The sequence below is a fragment of the Thamnophis elegans genome, chromosome 6 (genome assembly GCF_009769535.1).
Source record: "Thamnophis elegans isolate rThaEle1 chromosome 6, rThaEle1.pri, whole genome shotgun sequence".
Classification (NCBI taxonomy): domain Eukaryota; kingdom Metazoa; phylum Chordata; class Lepidosauria; order Squamata; family Colubridae; genus Thamnophis; species Thamnophis elegans.
In genome coordinates this window covers 60,443,700-60,460,120 of record NC_045546.1, presented here as the reverse complement: position 1 = coordinate 60,460,120, position 16,421 = coordinate 60,443,700, and the positions used below count along the sequence as shown (strand labels likewise).

Genomic DNA, 16,421 nt, shown 5'->3' with positions numbered 1-16,421 from the left:
CCAAAGCTCGGCCGAATTATTGAAGGGTTGCTGCCTGCGAACTGTTTTAGATAACTTCACCCCAGCTACAAGATTGACCAGCCCCCACCTCCTACCAAAGGCCTGCAAGAGTTTGCGGTAGGGGACACAGTATACACCAGGAGTTTTGGGGGCTTCCTGCAGTGGCTACCAGGACTAATATTGCAAGTAACGGGCCCCTGCTCTTACAGGGTCTGACTAGATGACGGCCACATGTGGCGGTGCCACATTAATCAGCTCCGATGGCGCCACCCCACCCCACTGTTATCAGCTCAAGCTGCGCAGCCCCCGTTGGGGCCAATGGGTTCCATCATTCCAACCACAGAAGCCCCTGCTGTCTGCACCAGCCCAGCACCTCGTTGCACACAATAAATGCCAGACTCACCTGGGGAATTGGACTGACATCCCGACGACGACTTTCCAGATGGCCTGCCGACCTGGTCGCGGGGAGTTCCTCCGGCACGATTGCACCATCCCTCTCCAATTGCTGATCCGCCCACTCTGTGAAGATCTGGCAGAGTGTGCAGATGTCCGGCATATCTCCAGGAATACGCATGCGCCATTAGGGGGGAAAGGGCTGTTGTGTCCAGGCTCCAAAGACGTGACACCGCAAGCCGTGGTGATTGGTGGGAGGCATGTCAGCAGGAGCAGGAAAATAAAGAACATCCATTGGCTGCCCGTTTGACAGCCGGCGTATAAAAGAGCTGTCAAATGGGCAGTGTGTTGTTGCTGTCTCAGAGCTGTTGTTGGCTTGTTACTTGTTGTGTTAATAAACAAAGTTGCATTTGATCCATGTTGCTTCAGTCCTGTTCCCTCCGTCACCCTTCAGAACAATTTGTAATTGATTTATCTTTCTTATATTGTTTGATATACATTTTGTAGTATTGCTATTGTAAGCTGCTTGTACTACCAAACACATAGAAATGTGAAGCCCATAAATAAATAAACTCCAATTTTTCACTCTTCCGAGTACTTTTGCAATATATCAATGTTGGAAGTATGAAAAAAAATCGTTACAACGAAAAAATCAAATGGATAAATATTATGAGACTGTTTCCTGCTTTGCAGTAAGATTGTAGGAAAAAGATAACTATTTCAAAATAGCAATAGCAATAGCAGTTAGACTTATATACCGCTTCATAGGGCTTTCAGCCCTCTCTAAGCGGTTTACAGAGTCAGCATATTGGCCCCACAGTCTGGATCCTCATTTCACCCACCTAGGAAGGATGGAAGGCTGAGTCAACCTTGAGCCGGTGAGATTAGAACCGCTGAACTGCAGATAACAGTCAGCTGAAGTGGCCTGCAGTACTGCACCCTAACCACTGCGTCACCTCGGCTCTTCCCAAATAAGTTGTGGTAGACATATGAGACACTTTCCTTTGGAAAAAGGGTGGAAAGGGTTGTGATAAGAATTAAGAACTTAATAAAAGTTAAGAAGAGTTAGTAAATAGGCAGAGTTATGGGGAAGAATAAAGGGAAAAGTTATTTCCTCTGTCATAATTGGACATTGGGGATCCAATTCAGTGGTAGGTTTCCAATTTTTTTACTACCAGTTCGCTCACGTGTGCGCAATGCTTCTGTGCATGTGTAGAAGCGTCTGGACGGGTGGGCAGAGCCTCCTGCCATCGCCACTACTGGTTTGCCCGATCCAGGCTGAACCGGCAGAAATCCATCTCTGATCCAATTAAATGATCAGAAATACGCAAAACACTTTTCCATACAGTATTTAAAACAGGACATTCATTTTATGCAACATTATGCTGGACAGTGACTGAAATAAAGATTTGGGACATTCATTTTTAGATGTTTGATCACCTTAATCAATGTTCATTTAATGTAATTAGAATCAGTGTTCTTCTCCATACCAGTTAATGGGTGGAATGCAACAATACGTGGGTTCTTATTATTTCTGGTTAGATATCTTCAAAATACATAAGTCTCTGGATTATGTAGAACTTCAGTCTGATCCAGCAGAATTTTATACTATAGATGGATAGAAATAAGAAGTTAAATGTAAAAAAATTCAAACGTTGATAGTTTGAAGGTATTTGCATAAGAACTTGAACTGCAATACTTCCACTCTTTAAATAATTTGCTACCAGCAAATGTTTCCAATTCTCCATGGTTGGTGGAGACAGCATCCATGCATGGGTAATACTTGTACACTAACCAATAGGACTGAGTCTGATAACTTTAAGACACGCCTTCTCCTGCAGCTATATCCAGCTTTGTGACTCAGTATACTCAAAGGACAGATGTGTGAAACAATTTCTCCTTCAATTTATTCCAGTTTAATTGGCTAAAATTCTCTAAACCTCTCTAAATTACCCTTTCTATTACAGATTAGGCTGATCTTTCTCCAACAGCTTAATTTCGTCCCCAGAGGCTTCTACAGCCATGCGGAACCACCACGTGGACAACCAGCAGATGCCTGATCAAGGCTGTGGACCTCATTGAGTGTTAATTTGCCCTGGGGGAGGGGCGTGCAGCGGCGGAGAGGGCACGGATCGCCACAATCATTCCCAGCACAGGGAGAAAAGCCTTGGAAGTCTCGTCGGAGGCACAAAGAGGGTGGCCACCTTTTCAGTTTCAGTTTCAGTTTATTGGGATTTATATGCCGCCCTTTTCCCTGAGGGGACTCAGGGCGGCTTACAACCACAGGGGGGGGGGGGGCGGGGGGGGTGCAAGGTCAAAAACAAAACAATATGTGAACAAAGAAAGATAGTAAAACACAACTTTCATTCAACAATCAAACACTCGGGCGGGTGAATTGGAAGCCTATCCCCAGGCCTGCTGGGAGAGCCAGATCTTGAGGGCTGCGCGGAAGGTCTGGATAGTGGTGAGGGTACGGATCTCCATGGGGAGCTCGTTCCACAGGGTCGGAGCAGCAACAGAAAAGGCTCTCCTCCGTGTGGTCGCCAGTCGGCATTGACTGGCAGATGGGATTCGGAGGAGGCCCAGTCTGTGCGATCTAATTGGTCGATTTAGGGAAGTAATCGGCAGCAGGCGGTCTCTCAAGTACTCAGATCCACTACCATGGAGTGCTTTAAAGGTGGTCATCAGTACCCTGAAGCGCACCCGGAGACCAACAGGTAGCCAGTGCAGCTCGCGGAGGACAGGTGTAACGTGGGCGAACCGCGGTGCGCCCACTATCACTCGCGCGGCTGCATTCTGGACTAGCTGCAGTCGCCGGATGCACTTCAAGGGCAACCCCATGTAGAGCCCATTGCAGTATTCCAGTCTAGAGATCACAAGGGCTCGAGTGACTGTTGTGAGAGCCCCCCGGTCTAGGTAGGGCCGCAACTGGCGGACCAGGCGAACCTGGGCAAATGCCCCCCTGGTCACAGCTGACAGCTGGTGATCAAAAGTCAGCTGTGGGTCCAGGAGGACTCCTAAGTTGCGGACCCTATCTGAGGGGTATAAAATTTGACCCCCCAGCCTAAGCGTTGGTATATTAGCCAAATTATTGGGGGGGAAGCACAACAGCCACTCGGTCTTGTCCGGGTTGAGTACCAGTTTGTTAGCACTCATCCAGTTCTTAACGGCCTCCAGACCCCGGTTCATCACATCCACCGCTTCATTGAGTTGGCACGGGGCGGACAGATACAATTGCGTATCGTCCGCATATTGGTGGTATTTTATCCCGTGCCTCCGAATGATCTCGCCCAGCGGTTTCATGTATATGTTAAATAGTAGGGGGGATAAGACCGAACCCTGCGGCACCCCATATTTTAGGGGCCTCAGGGACGATCTCTGCCCCCCGACCAACACCGACTGCGACCTGTCCGAGAGGTAGGAGGAGAACCACCGCAAAACAGTGCCTCCCACTCCCACCTCCCGCAGTCGTCGCAGAAGGATACCATGGTCGATGGTATCGAAAGCCGCTGAGAGGTCAAGGAGAACCAGGATGGACGCATAGCCTCCATCTCTGGCCCTCCAGAGATCATCGGTCAATGCGACCAAAGCGGTTTCTGTGCTGTAACCAGGTCTGAAGCCGGACTGGAAGGGGTCAAGATAGCTAGCTTCCTCCAAGGCCCGTTGGAGCTGAAAGGCCACCACCTTCTCAACAACCTTCCCGATAAAGGGAAGGTTGGAGACAGGACGAAAGTTGTTTAAAATGGCTGGATCTAACGATGGTTTCTTCAGGAGGGGTCTCACCACCGCCGTTTTAAGTACGGCGGGGAAGTGCCCCTCCCGAAGGGAGGCGGTGACAACCGCCTGGATCCAGCCATGTGTCACCTCCCTGCTGTTGGCAACCAGCCAGGAGGGACACGGGTCCAGAATACAAGTGGAGGCACTTACAGCTCGAATGGCCCTGTCCACATCCCCAGAGGCAACGTCCTGGAACTCAACCCAGAACTGGTGTGGCAAGTGATCCTCCTGTGTCTCAGCTGGATCTACTGCGGTGGAGTCCAAGTCCGATCGAAACCGAGCTACTTTGTCCGCCAAGAATTGAGCATAATCCTCAGCCCTACCCTGCAAGGGGTCTCCCGCATCCCTCCTATTGAGGAGGGAGCGGGTTATCCTAAACAGGGCGGCTGGGCGTGACTCGGCGGACGCAACCAAGGCTGAAATATATGATCTTTTTGCAGTTCTTAGTGCTCGGACATAGTCCTTGGTGCAGGTAGTTAAGAGTGCTCGGTTCGCCTCGGACCTATCGGACCTCCACTGGTGCTCTAGAGATCTCCATGAGGCAGCCACCATTTTGAATTTCAACGGAGCTCTGTTTTTGGTGCCATCAGGCCTAGACATTCTCTCTGAGCAAGAGGGGGCCCCCTTAGTCTCTCCCCCACCAGCCTCCCTCCTTTCCACCTGGTGGCCTTGAAGAGATAATAACATCCAGAAGTGCCACGCCTCACCCTTGGGCAGCAGACCAGGCACTGGAGGGCCCACACCTCAGACTTCCCTAACAGACTGCAGTATAGACCAGGCCCTGGTGTGCCTAACACAGCCAACCCCCACCTCCTTTGGCAAGCCTCAAAAGTAGGTGCAGGTTTCCTTGGTGGATATGGAAGCAGGGATGGACCACTCTTCCCCCCTATCAGAAGATCTCCTTGAAGGTACCTCGGGAGTCAGGTCTACCAGGCAGAGGCACAATCCATCAGCAAAGAAGGGGGGGAAATCCAAGGGGAAGTCCAAAACCTCCAAGAAGGATGAGGATAGATGCCAGAGGGCCCTGGACAAGCAGTTCGAAAAGGCCCAAAGAGAGGCAGCCGAGGGGGCAGTGGAACAACTATTACAGGCCTCCATTAGTCCTCAAAATGATCCTAGTCCCATCCAAGAGGCAGACCCTCTCCCATTGGAGGAATTGTCCCCAGACAGTGAGGGATCTGAAGTAGAGGCTACAGAGGAAGACCAGGGCTTCCCTACCACCCATGGCCTACCTGGTTCAGCAGCCACCTGACATGGCTTCCATCATTTCAGAGGCAATTCAGCAGGGCTCTGAGAACAAAGGGCTTTCTCATCTTCCAGCCGCAGCAGACAGCACAAACGCAGGGAAGCCAGACATCCTAATGTAACACCAAGCACATTGGACAAACAACCTTCCAGGTCCCCTAGCAGCAGCTCTTCATTTTTGGAGGATGAGAAGATGCATAGGGATTCAGAGCTCTCTGCAGATGAGGGTCCCAAGACTGATCAGATCACCATGAGGGGCCTGTTTCATCCTTCCATGTTTACTTCTCTCCTTCTGAAAGCACAGGAGGTGGTTGAGCTGGAGTCGGCACAGGCTGCCCAGGAAGGTCCTTCCACCCCAGTGACCTCAACTGATCTAATGTTCTTTGAACCAGTGGTCCAGAAGGAGGTGATTCCTTCCCCTAAATTGTTTCAAGACATTGCCCAGCGGCAGTGGACTTCTCCCTTCCCCATCCCCCAAGATAAGAGGTTCTTTAACGTGGAGCATGAATTAACCATGCCCTCTTCTCTCCCACAGTGGTTCCCAGGATCCCTGAGGAAGAGCTGAAATCTGAGGACAGGCGGTCTGAACACATTTTAATTAAGGGCCATCAATCGGCTGCTTGGACATCAAGGCCTCGATGGCTTCTTCCTTCTTCAACAGGGTTGCTCTCCTCTGATTTAATTCAACTGCAAGGGTGGCTCCCTAAATCTGATTCCAGGCGCATCAAGACCTTAACAAAATTAAGGCGGCCCTAGAATTTTCTGCTGACGCTTCCTTGAGTGTGGCCAGATTTGCTCTAAATCCATAGCATCCTCTATTTCAGCCAGGAAAATGCTTTAGCTTAAAGAGTGGCAGGCAGACACTAAGCACAAATGGTTCTCCCCTCCCAATTCCATAAGTCAGAGCCCAGGGCCTCTCCCTACCAATGTAGGCCACCCTTTCGAGGCTTGGACAGATACAGATACAGATTCTCCCGTCCAGCTCGCCAATATTCCGGTAGACAGAGTCAGCACCAGGACAGGTCAGGCAGGGGAGGACAGCATTATCAGCTCAAACGGCCCTACCAAGGGACAGGCTCCAATCGACCCTTCCACCATCAAAAATGATTGCCAGGACAACCTTTCCCTCGGTGGCCAATTGGCCTTTGCTGATCATGTGGGAGGAGGTCACAACAGATGCCTGGGTCAGGGAGATTGTGAAACACGGCCTCTCCCTATAATTTTTCTCCTCCCCTCTCCCGAGGTATTTCCTCCTCTGTCCCATCTCACAGGACCAGGGAAAGAGACTCTTGTGGACCAGGCCATCCAGCACCTGCTGGATATCAAGGCCATTCAGCTGGTCCCGGAGGATCAGCAGGGACGGGTTCTATTTCCTTTTGTTTATTGTCCCCAAGATCTCAGGGGGTTGGAGGGCAATTCTAGACCTGAAAGCCTTGAACAGTCACATTGTCTACCGATGGTTTAAGATGCATTCCCTCCTGACCATCTTGGAAGCCGTTCAGAGGGATGGCTATCTGACCTCGGTTGTCCTCATGGAAGCCTACCTCCATGTCCCAATCTACCCAGACCACAGGCAGTTCCTGTGGTTCTGCTATGAGGGATGACATTTTCAATATCAGGCACCTCCCTTTGGCCTTTCCTCAGCTCCGAGGGTATTTACCAAGGCTCATTTGAGAGCCCACTCGATCAGGATCTTATGTTACCTGGATGACATCCTCTGGTTGTCCAGGTCCCCCAGCCAGACTACACGAGACCTGGAGGTGACACTCCAGACCCTGAGGGAGCATGGCTTCTCCATTAACCTGTGGAAAAGCCATCTGACCCGAATGGCACGGCTGCTCCATTTAGGAGCAGTCATAGACACAGTACATGGCAGGGTCTTCTTTTCTAGGGAATGTCAAATCAGTTCACGGAGCTTAGTCCAGCAGATTAGGGCACACCATTGAGCCCAGTTGATTGGCCTCCCTGGAGGAGGTATGCAGAGCTGTCACATGGACTTCACCTTCTCCCTTTATTTGGCATTACAAAATTGACCAATATGCATTGCTCGAGGCCACATTTGGAAGGTGGGTGCTACAACGGGTTGTGCAGAGTCGGATTCATCCAGCCTGGTCATCATCCCACCCGTAATCAGGTGACAGCTTTGGTATGTCCCATGCATGGATGCTGTCTCCACCAACCATGGAGAATGGGAGTTGGCTTACCTGAGACGCCCTTTCTCTGGACAGGTGGAGACAGCATCCAGCCCCGCCCTAATGTTATTTTCCTTTGCCTGGTCCCATATCAGTGGGAGAGATTGCCTCATATAATTTAGTTTTTCACACGTCTTCGTCTTTGTTAAAAAGCTGGGTGTAGCAGGAGAAGACGTGTCTTAAAGATATTAGACTCAGTCCTATTTGTTAGTGTACGAGTATTACCCATGCATGGATGCTGTCTCCATCTGTCCAAAGAAAGGGCATCTCAGGTAAGCATTGGGGTGCCACAGGGGTCAGTCCTGTCCCCCCTCCTATTTAACATTTACATAAAGCCACTGGGCGAGATCATCCACCGGCACAGGATTAAATACCACCAGTATGCGGACGATACTCAGCTGCATCAGTCCGCCCCGTGCCAACTCAGTGAAGCGGTGGAAGTGATGTGCCAGTGCCTGGAAGCTGTTAGGGTCTGGATGGGAGTGAACAAACTCGCACTCAATCCTGACAAGACCGAATGGTTGTAGATGTTGCCCCCTAAGGACAGTCCATCTAGTCCGTCCTTAATCCTGGGGGGAGAAAACTTGCCCCCCTCAGAGAGGGTTTGCAATTTGGGGGTCCTCCTGGACCCGCAAATGACCTTGGAACACTATCTGTCGGCTGTGACCAGGGGGGCCTTTGCCCAGGTTCGCCTGGTGCACCTATTTGGACCGCGAGGCACTTCAGACAGTCACTCATGCCCTCGTCATCTCAAGACTGGATTACTCTAACGCGCTCTACTTGGGGCTGCCCCTGAAAAGTGTTCGGAGACTGCAACTAGTCCAGAATGCAGCCGTGCGAGCGATACTGGGTGTGCCAAGGTACACCCACGTCATACCTATCCTCTGCGAGCTACACTGGCTGCCGATTGGTCTCCGAACATGATTCAAGGTGCTGGTTATTACCTTTAAAACCCTACACGGCCTAGGACCTGAGTACCTACGAGACTGTCTCCTGCCACATACCTCCCTTAGACCAATAAGATCACACAGGATGGGCCTTCTCCGGGTGCCTTCAACAGGATAATGCCGTCTGGCGGCGCCTAGTAGGGCCTTCTGTGTTGCCGCTCCGGCCATATGGAATGAGCTGCCCCCAGAGATCCGGGCCATCCCCACTCTCATGGCCTTTCGCAAAGCCATTAAAACCTGGCTTTTCCGGCAGGCCTTCTGATTGGTGTTTGTTGCGTTCTTTTTTAACTTTGTGTGTCCTATTGTTTTTAAGTTCTTTTAATTTCTTTTTATTCTGTAAGCCGCCCGGAGTCCTTCAGGATTGGGTGGCATAGAAACCTAATCAATTCAATTCAATTCAATTCAATGTCCATTCTTGTAAAACATTTACTGTATATACTCGAGTATAAGCCTAGTTTTTCAGCCCACTTTTTGGGCTGAAAAAAGCCGCCTCGGCTTATACTCGAGTCAGTGAAAAATTTGCCCAAAATGGAGGAGAAAAAGGGGCGGGGCCATGCCGCTGGGTGACACTCGTGAATGGCCCAGTGCCCCTGTGAGTTTCCCCTCCCTCTGTGTCAGTTTGCCGCGCAGCGCGCACCGCACCATCCCCCCTCCTCACGTTCTAATGTAATGCAGGGCTGTCTTACGATTCCCCTTCCTCCCCCTCCTGCCGCTCTGCAACGATGTCCCACCTCCTCCTTGTTATGGCAAGCAGCCACATAGCGATGTCCCACCTCCTCTGGTACAGTGATCCAATGATAGGAATCACTGTGCCGTGTGTCATAGGAGGCGGGACATCGCTCCCGCGGCTGCACGGGACATCATCATCACAGCGGGACATCAGCATCATGAGGTGAGTGAAGTATTTCATTGAATACACCGCTAGTTTACTGTTTTTCTTTGAAATAAATATTCAAAAACATTATTGGTATCTATTTTTATTTTTGAAATTTACCGGTAGCTGCTGCATTTCCCACCCTAGGCTTATACTCGAGTCAATAACTTTTCCAGTTTTTTGTGGTAAAATTAGGTGCCTCGGCTTATATTCGGGTCGGCCTATACTCGAGTATATACGTAAATCAAATACATACATTCTGAAGAAATTATATGGAATGTTCATGCACACAAAGTGCTTTTTACATATATAATACTTTAGATACAGATTCTATATTTGAAAAATATTAAGTTTGACTACATCTTTCTAGATTTATAGAAATGTTTTATAGTTTGCAGGAATGCAAACTAGATTTTTTTGGCATAGACACATTTCATATTGTTTAATGTTGCATGTCTATGTTTTTCCACTCAATTCAGATAAAGTAAGACTTTATTCTGCTTTTAAATAGATAACAGAAATCTTAAAATTCCTTCCTCATTTGTCCAATCACACTTGGCCAATAAAAAATTCTATTCTATTCTATTCTACTCTATATAAAAAAGGTTGTCTGGTTACTTTAAATATTTTGAAGAAAGAAAACATATATACTTTTTTATTTAAAATGAACAGAATTTCAGGATATGGATAAGGAAAGAAGCTTTCGATAATACTGAACAACAAAGACTGATTTCTGAACACTTTTGGATGTATTTTATAGATTTTTTTGGCTGCTCATCACAAAAACTTGTAATTTAACCTATCATGTACCATTTTATAGAAATCTGTTTTTACATAATGGCAATGTATACTTTTCAATACATTTTGGCTATGCTGCACATATTAAAGAAACATATAGAAATATGGAATTGTTATTGAAGTCCATCAGTACATCAAATACATCTGGAATATATCTAAAAGTAGTTGGTCTGCTGTTTGGAATGCAGCTTGGATATACCAAATATTGTTCTTACACATATGTGAAAGGGATCGCCATACAAGAGAGTCACATTATACTTAAAAAGAAATGGCCACCATGAAAGAATTTGATTCTAGGATAGACAAACATGCATATCAACAATTTGTTGATCCAGCAAATATATTTTTGCTTCTGCTTCGCAAAAAACTCAGACTGGTGAACTTTTTTGTAAAAGTGATTAATGAAGAAGTTTGAGATAGCTATTTCCAATAAAAAACTGATGCCAAGATTAAGAAAGGCATTTTTTGTTGATCTGTAGATCAGATAAGTCAATGACAAATAGTTGAAAGATCAATTACTGGGGCCAGAGAAAATGACTTGGAAAATATTCAAGGATATTGTTGAGAATTTTCTTGGGAACTACAGATTATCAAACTAAATTCAGTTATTTGACTAACTTCTTACAGCATACAAGACCATGAAGTGCAATATGTTACTGAAGATTCATTTCTGCATTCACACTTGGACTTCTTTCATGGAAATCTAGGTGCAGTCAGTGAGAAACATGGTGAAATTTTCACCAGGACATTGCCACAATAGAAAAATGGTATTAGAGCAACTGAAATCCATCAATGCTGGCCCACTATTGTTGGGCACAGCCATGAGTCTTGACACAGACTAATTGCATCAGTCAGGACAAAAAATGCATCCCTTTTTTGGTACATCAGAGGATTAGGGAAATCCCCTCTACTTCCAACTAATCAGATACCAATTCATGCCTGAGAAGAATATTTTAGGGAGCGATATACAGACCCTGACTATGTAACTAAGAAGAGCCACATTAGTTTCGACCAAACTCCTTACTGGCCGCTGTTACACTAGAAGAAATATCATGGTTGATCAGAGCCCCCAAGCTAATAAGGCACCTGTTGCTGATAATGTCCTGCCAGAAATAATCAAAAAGAACACCAGTTGGTGGGCTCCACTTTTAGCATCTCTGTTTACATTTATAGATAAAACAGGACATATGCCAAGAGATTGGGGATTAGCAATTATCATACCAATTTATATAAAAGGTAATAGAAATAACCCAGGCAGTTATAGACACATTAGTCTTCTGTGTGTTATTAATAAACTGTATGCCAAACACCTAAACTATAAACTTCAGGATTGGCTAATTTCAGGAGGGATAATTCAAAGTCAAACAAGCCAGTTTTAGAGAAGGAAGATCAACTTCACCATCTAGTACAAAAATACACATATAAAAAGAATTCCTCTCTTTTCATGGCCTTCCTTGATTTTAAGCAGGCCTTTGATTCAATATCCAGGAACACCCTCTGAGAAAAACTAAAATGCACTAGTATCTTTAAACTCCTTTCCCTCATACAAAAATTGTATGCCTTAGAGAACAAGAGGACGAGCAATTTTATAAGATATGGGACTTGTTTTATCAGTGGCTGGGGGAAAAAACTTGGAAATGAAAAATGTTTTACTCATGCTTTAATTGAAGGAGTTAAATGATAACACAATCATGCTGTGAAATAAATTAACGACGATACAATGAAAAACTGATATATCTATGAATTGAATATTTTAGAATTTTTTTTTGTTTTAAAAAGGATAAGGATAATAATGATTTTATGTATACTTGATAGAGGATTGGTGATATAATGTATAATGTTAAGGACATATTACAATGATATCTTGTTGTTGATAAATAATTTTAATAAGGGAATAATTGAAAATTGGTATATATATGTAGCGACTATTTAGAATATTTTGTTGAAAAATGAAGGAATAAGATTTCTGTTTGAATGTATGATGTACAAGGATAATAATGAACATAAGCATACCTGATAGTTGATTGGTGGAATTATGCATAATTGAAAATAGTGATAAATGGTTGGCAAAAAAAAATTCTATCACATGGGGATTATATAAAGGTATACTGTTATCAAATAGACAATCAAGAATGTAAGGGAATTATGATTTATTGGAAAAAATAATAATACTAATTGTAATTGAACATATATTGTACAATGAAAGTGAGGTATTTAGTTATACTAGATGAAAAATCTGAGATGGTAAATGTTATTCGAGAATATGGATGTTAAAACACCTGTAACCAAACGACATGCTGTATGTGATGATGTTTTTTTCTTTGTTTTTTTATTGTTGTGTGTATGTGTTGTCTATGTAATAAAAATAAAAAATTATATTAAAAAAATGTATGCCAATTCTACCTTGAAAGTTATGTGTAATCCTGAAGGGACTTTAACTGTCCCAGTAAGGGTACAAAAAGGGGTAGGGCAGAGTTGCATCCTGTCCCCCTCCCTTTTTAACTTCTATATCAACCCCCTGATCGATTGCTTACAGAACCTTGATCTGTATCCTAACCTAGCACCACAAAATTCCAATTCTTCTATATGCCGACAATGCTGCTATTATTTCACAAACTCCTGTAGGACTGAAGAGAGCAATTAGGGCAACACTTGGCTACTGCAGACAGAACAAGTTGGTCCTTAACTTTGATAAATATATTTTTTTAGTTTTTGCTAAAAGACCTAGCCCAGTGATGGCAAACTTTTTTGGCACCGTGTGCCCAAACTGGAATGCTCGTGCATGGGCGGGCATGTGTGTGCATGTTGAAAACCTGAAGACAATCTGGCCGGCGCGTGCATGCCTGCTTTTTGGGCAGTTTTGGGGCCATTTTGGGGGCTGTTTTCAGGCCATTTTTCAGGCTGTTTTGGTCCAGAAAACAGCCAATAAAGGGCCTGAAAATGGCCCCAAAATGGCCTAAAAGTGGCCTGAAAATGGCCCAGAAAACTGTCTGAAGATGCCATGAAAAATGCCTCCCAAATAGCCCATAAAATGGCCCGAAAAACAGCCCGAAAATTAGCCTGGTTTTTGGCTGTTTTTCAGGCCATTTACAGGCTGTTTTCCTGTGTTTCAGCATCCGTGAAGACCAGCTGGAAACCAGAAGAGCAGCTGGTGATGGCACGCACATCCACAGAGAGGGCTGCATGCCACCTCTGGCACGCATGTCATAGGTTCATCATCACAGACCTAGCCAATACTCTGGGAAAATAGAAGAACATAGTTTAGAACAGGTTAGAACATTTAGATACCTTGGGGTCAGGGGTGGGTTACTGCCAGCATTGCTGTCAGTTTGCTTCACGTGCGCTTAGTTTTTTAATGTAATATTATCACCCCGAGAACCATGAGTACTTTCAATAATAATCATAGAATATTGGAATGATGCATGCTTATGTTTCTTAATTATGATTTGTATTTTTTCATAGTTTTGAATTGAAACTGGGATAAATAGGATAAATTTACTGACTATAAACCCTAGACTTCCTGCATGTCTGCTAAGTTACCACCCTTCTATGGTCTTTTATTTCAGGAAACCAACCAATGAAATGATAGTCACATGAAATGATGAGAAAAAAGATGGAATAGATATAAGCTGAAACTTGTCATTCTGATACTAATAGTAACAGCACTTAGATTTATATACCACTTCACAGTGCTTTACAGCCTTCTCTAAGTTGTTTACAGAATCAGCGTATTGCCTCCAACAATCTGGGTTCTCATTTTACCCACCTCGGAAGCATGGAGGGCTTGAAGAGAATCATTATGGCTGGCTGTTCATGTATCCTTTTGAATCATACATCAAGTGTGTTCTTGAAATACATCAAATCAAAATACCACTGGTTAAACTAACATAATAGTCTGGTTTTGGCTTGGGCATAACAGTTTGCAAATCATAGTTGGTAGCTATAATATTTTGCCTGATTACAGCTAGTGTATAGCAGATTTTATCTTGAAATTTCAGAAACTATGCAATAAATTATGCTTGACTCCAAGCGATTGACTCCTAATGACCACATACATATTTAGTGGACAGATAAACAGTAGCAGAGTTGTAATATTTCTGCATTTTGCCAGTTGACCCAAATGGTTAATTTTCCCAACACCGTAGCAATATGTCTTCTCAATTTTCCGAAGTATTTGATTGACACCGACTCTTCTCATTTCTATAGCATTTGTTTAGTCGTCTTCAACACCTTTCCCCAGATTTTATTCCAGATCAAAGAAGAGTACAAAAGTTCGTCTCTTGATAGTAACAATGCATAATGCGTGCTTCTCAAACTGACACAAAGCCAAAGTTTCAAGGGAAGCCCTGGAAGCCAGCTATCTGCCTTGTTCTTCAGCAGCTTGGCTGGCGAGCCCTCGTTCCTGCCCCACCCGCGAGTCAGCCTTTGGCTGGCCCCTGGGATTGAGGGGAAAGGAAGGGGAGGACCAATTCCGCCCCTCTTCTCCCTTCCCAAAGACGAAAGGTGACGTCATTATCCGGGCTTTTCACACTGCGGGTCACAATGGAGTCGAAACGGAGCTCAACCGAAACGAAACGGCCGGGTAACCACCCCCCTCAGTGATCGCGGCCTGGCATCGTTAACTTGGGCCCCGCTGGCCCGCCGTCGACATCTTGCCCAGCCACCAACGCCGTCAGGCCTTGGCCCCTCCCCCACCGGCTACACACGGCACACCAAGCAGACCCTGTCACTGTGCGGCGGTGATCCTAGCCTCACATAAAGCAAGGCGTGAGCGGGTGCTGATGGTCCTTGCTCTGCTTTGGGCACGGAATGGGGCTGTAGGAGTGATTGACTGACTGACAATCAGGAAAGGGAGGGAGTCACGCTGGTGGCCGCGAACGCTGTTTGGGTGGCGGGGCCGGCGCCGCTGTATTGAGTCGGAGTCTGCGCTGCATATGCTGTGAGCCGAGCCCTCCTAGAGCCGCCATATTGCCCGGGACTCTGACGCTCAGTCTTTGCTGGTGCTGCTATCTCCGTCGCGACTTTGCTCCTAGACGCAGTACGGATTTCTTTTTCCTCTTCTAAAGGCAGTTTCGTAGGTTTCTCGCTGGTGGCCTTGCCAGTGCAGCCCCCCGCCCCCGCATCTCTTATTCTATTCCCTTCTCCAGGGATTGAAGGTATCCGATTTCCCGGATGAGGTAGAACAGCCTGGAGGCCTAGCTCAGCCTAACGAAACTACAGGACGAGAAAAGCGTCGGTCCACTTGGGCCTCGCAACTCAACACCGGCAACTGGCGGTCGCCGAAAAGCTAGTGACGCAAAACTAAAATAATACAAGAAAAGGTCTCACGCAGTCAGGAAAGCGACACGGGACCGCTTCGTGCAAAAGCCGGCTTCTCTAACAGCCACCGCCACTCGGATTTTCCTAGGGATGAGACGCAGCCCCGTTGGTTGCGGCGGCGGCTTGTGCCGCCTGGGATGAGAAACTCTTCGGCCACACCCGCCGCAGCCTCCTCCTCCCTGCATCGCCATCAGCAGCGGCGCCCGGGAGCAGAGCGGGCCTCGGCATTAGAACCAAGAATAGCAGCAGGAAAAGGCGACGCTTTGTGGGGGTAAGCGAGTCAGGAAAGGGGCTGGTCCATCGGAGAAAGGAAGGCTCATTCTGTGGGTAACCAAGGGGGTAAATTCCATGAGGGGAGATTTTCGCTGGGTATCTTATCTCTTCGTTCGTGAGTTAGCGTATCTCGAAGTGAGTAATGTCTGTTCGTGCGTGTGTCAGTGTCTTGGAGCATGGAGGGAAAATGGCTGACGACTCAGTCCTCATTCTTTCTGCCCGGCCTGAACTGGGCCTTGCAGGAGAATGGGACGCGCACACACTATATCCGCAGTCCCGGGAAGAAAAAAAGAGAACCTGCAGAGCTGGGCGGCTGTTGGCTTGGCTCTTCCTTAAATAGCGAAGAAAACTGTCGAAGAGAGTACAAGTAGTACCCGGTAGACCTTCCCGTCATTTAGTTTCTTTTGATTCTCGTTCCACTTCATAGCAAACGCCATTATTGAGGTGGAGTGATTGGAATCGTATGGGCCTAGTCCACCCCAGGAAATAAGGCTCTGCACAAGTTCTTTTTTTTCTAAATCCGGTCTCGGATGTTGCGGCCCAGCGGTTTCGCCTTCGTGGTAAACATTATTGTCATGGGTGCAGGTGGGCTGTGTCATGGCT

At 46.4% G+C, this 16,421-nt stretch overlaps 1 protein-coding gene across 2 annotated transcripts in view; it reads left to right on the top strand.

The window, feature by feature from the left end:
* Nucleotides 1-12,554: 12,554 nt before the first annotated feature.
* Nucleotides 12,555-16,421, top strand: part of USP9X (ubiquitin specific peptidase 9 X-linked) — a 192,375-nt gene continuing 188,508 nt past the window's right edge. For both annotated transcript variants that reach the window (XM_032219596.1, XM_032219595.1), the window contains exon 1: nt 12,555-15,816. The gene's annotated coding sequence lies outside the window, so the exon portion shown is untranslated. The remainder of the gene's footprint in view (nt 15,817-16,421) is intronic.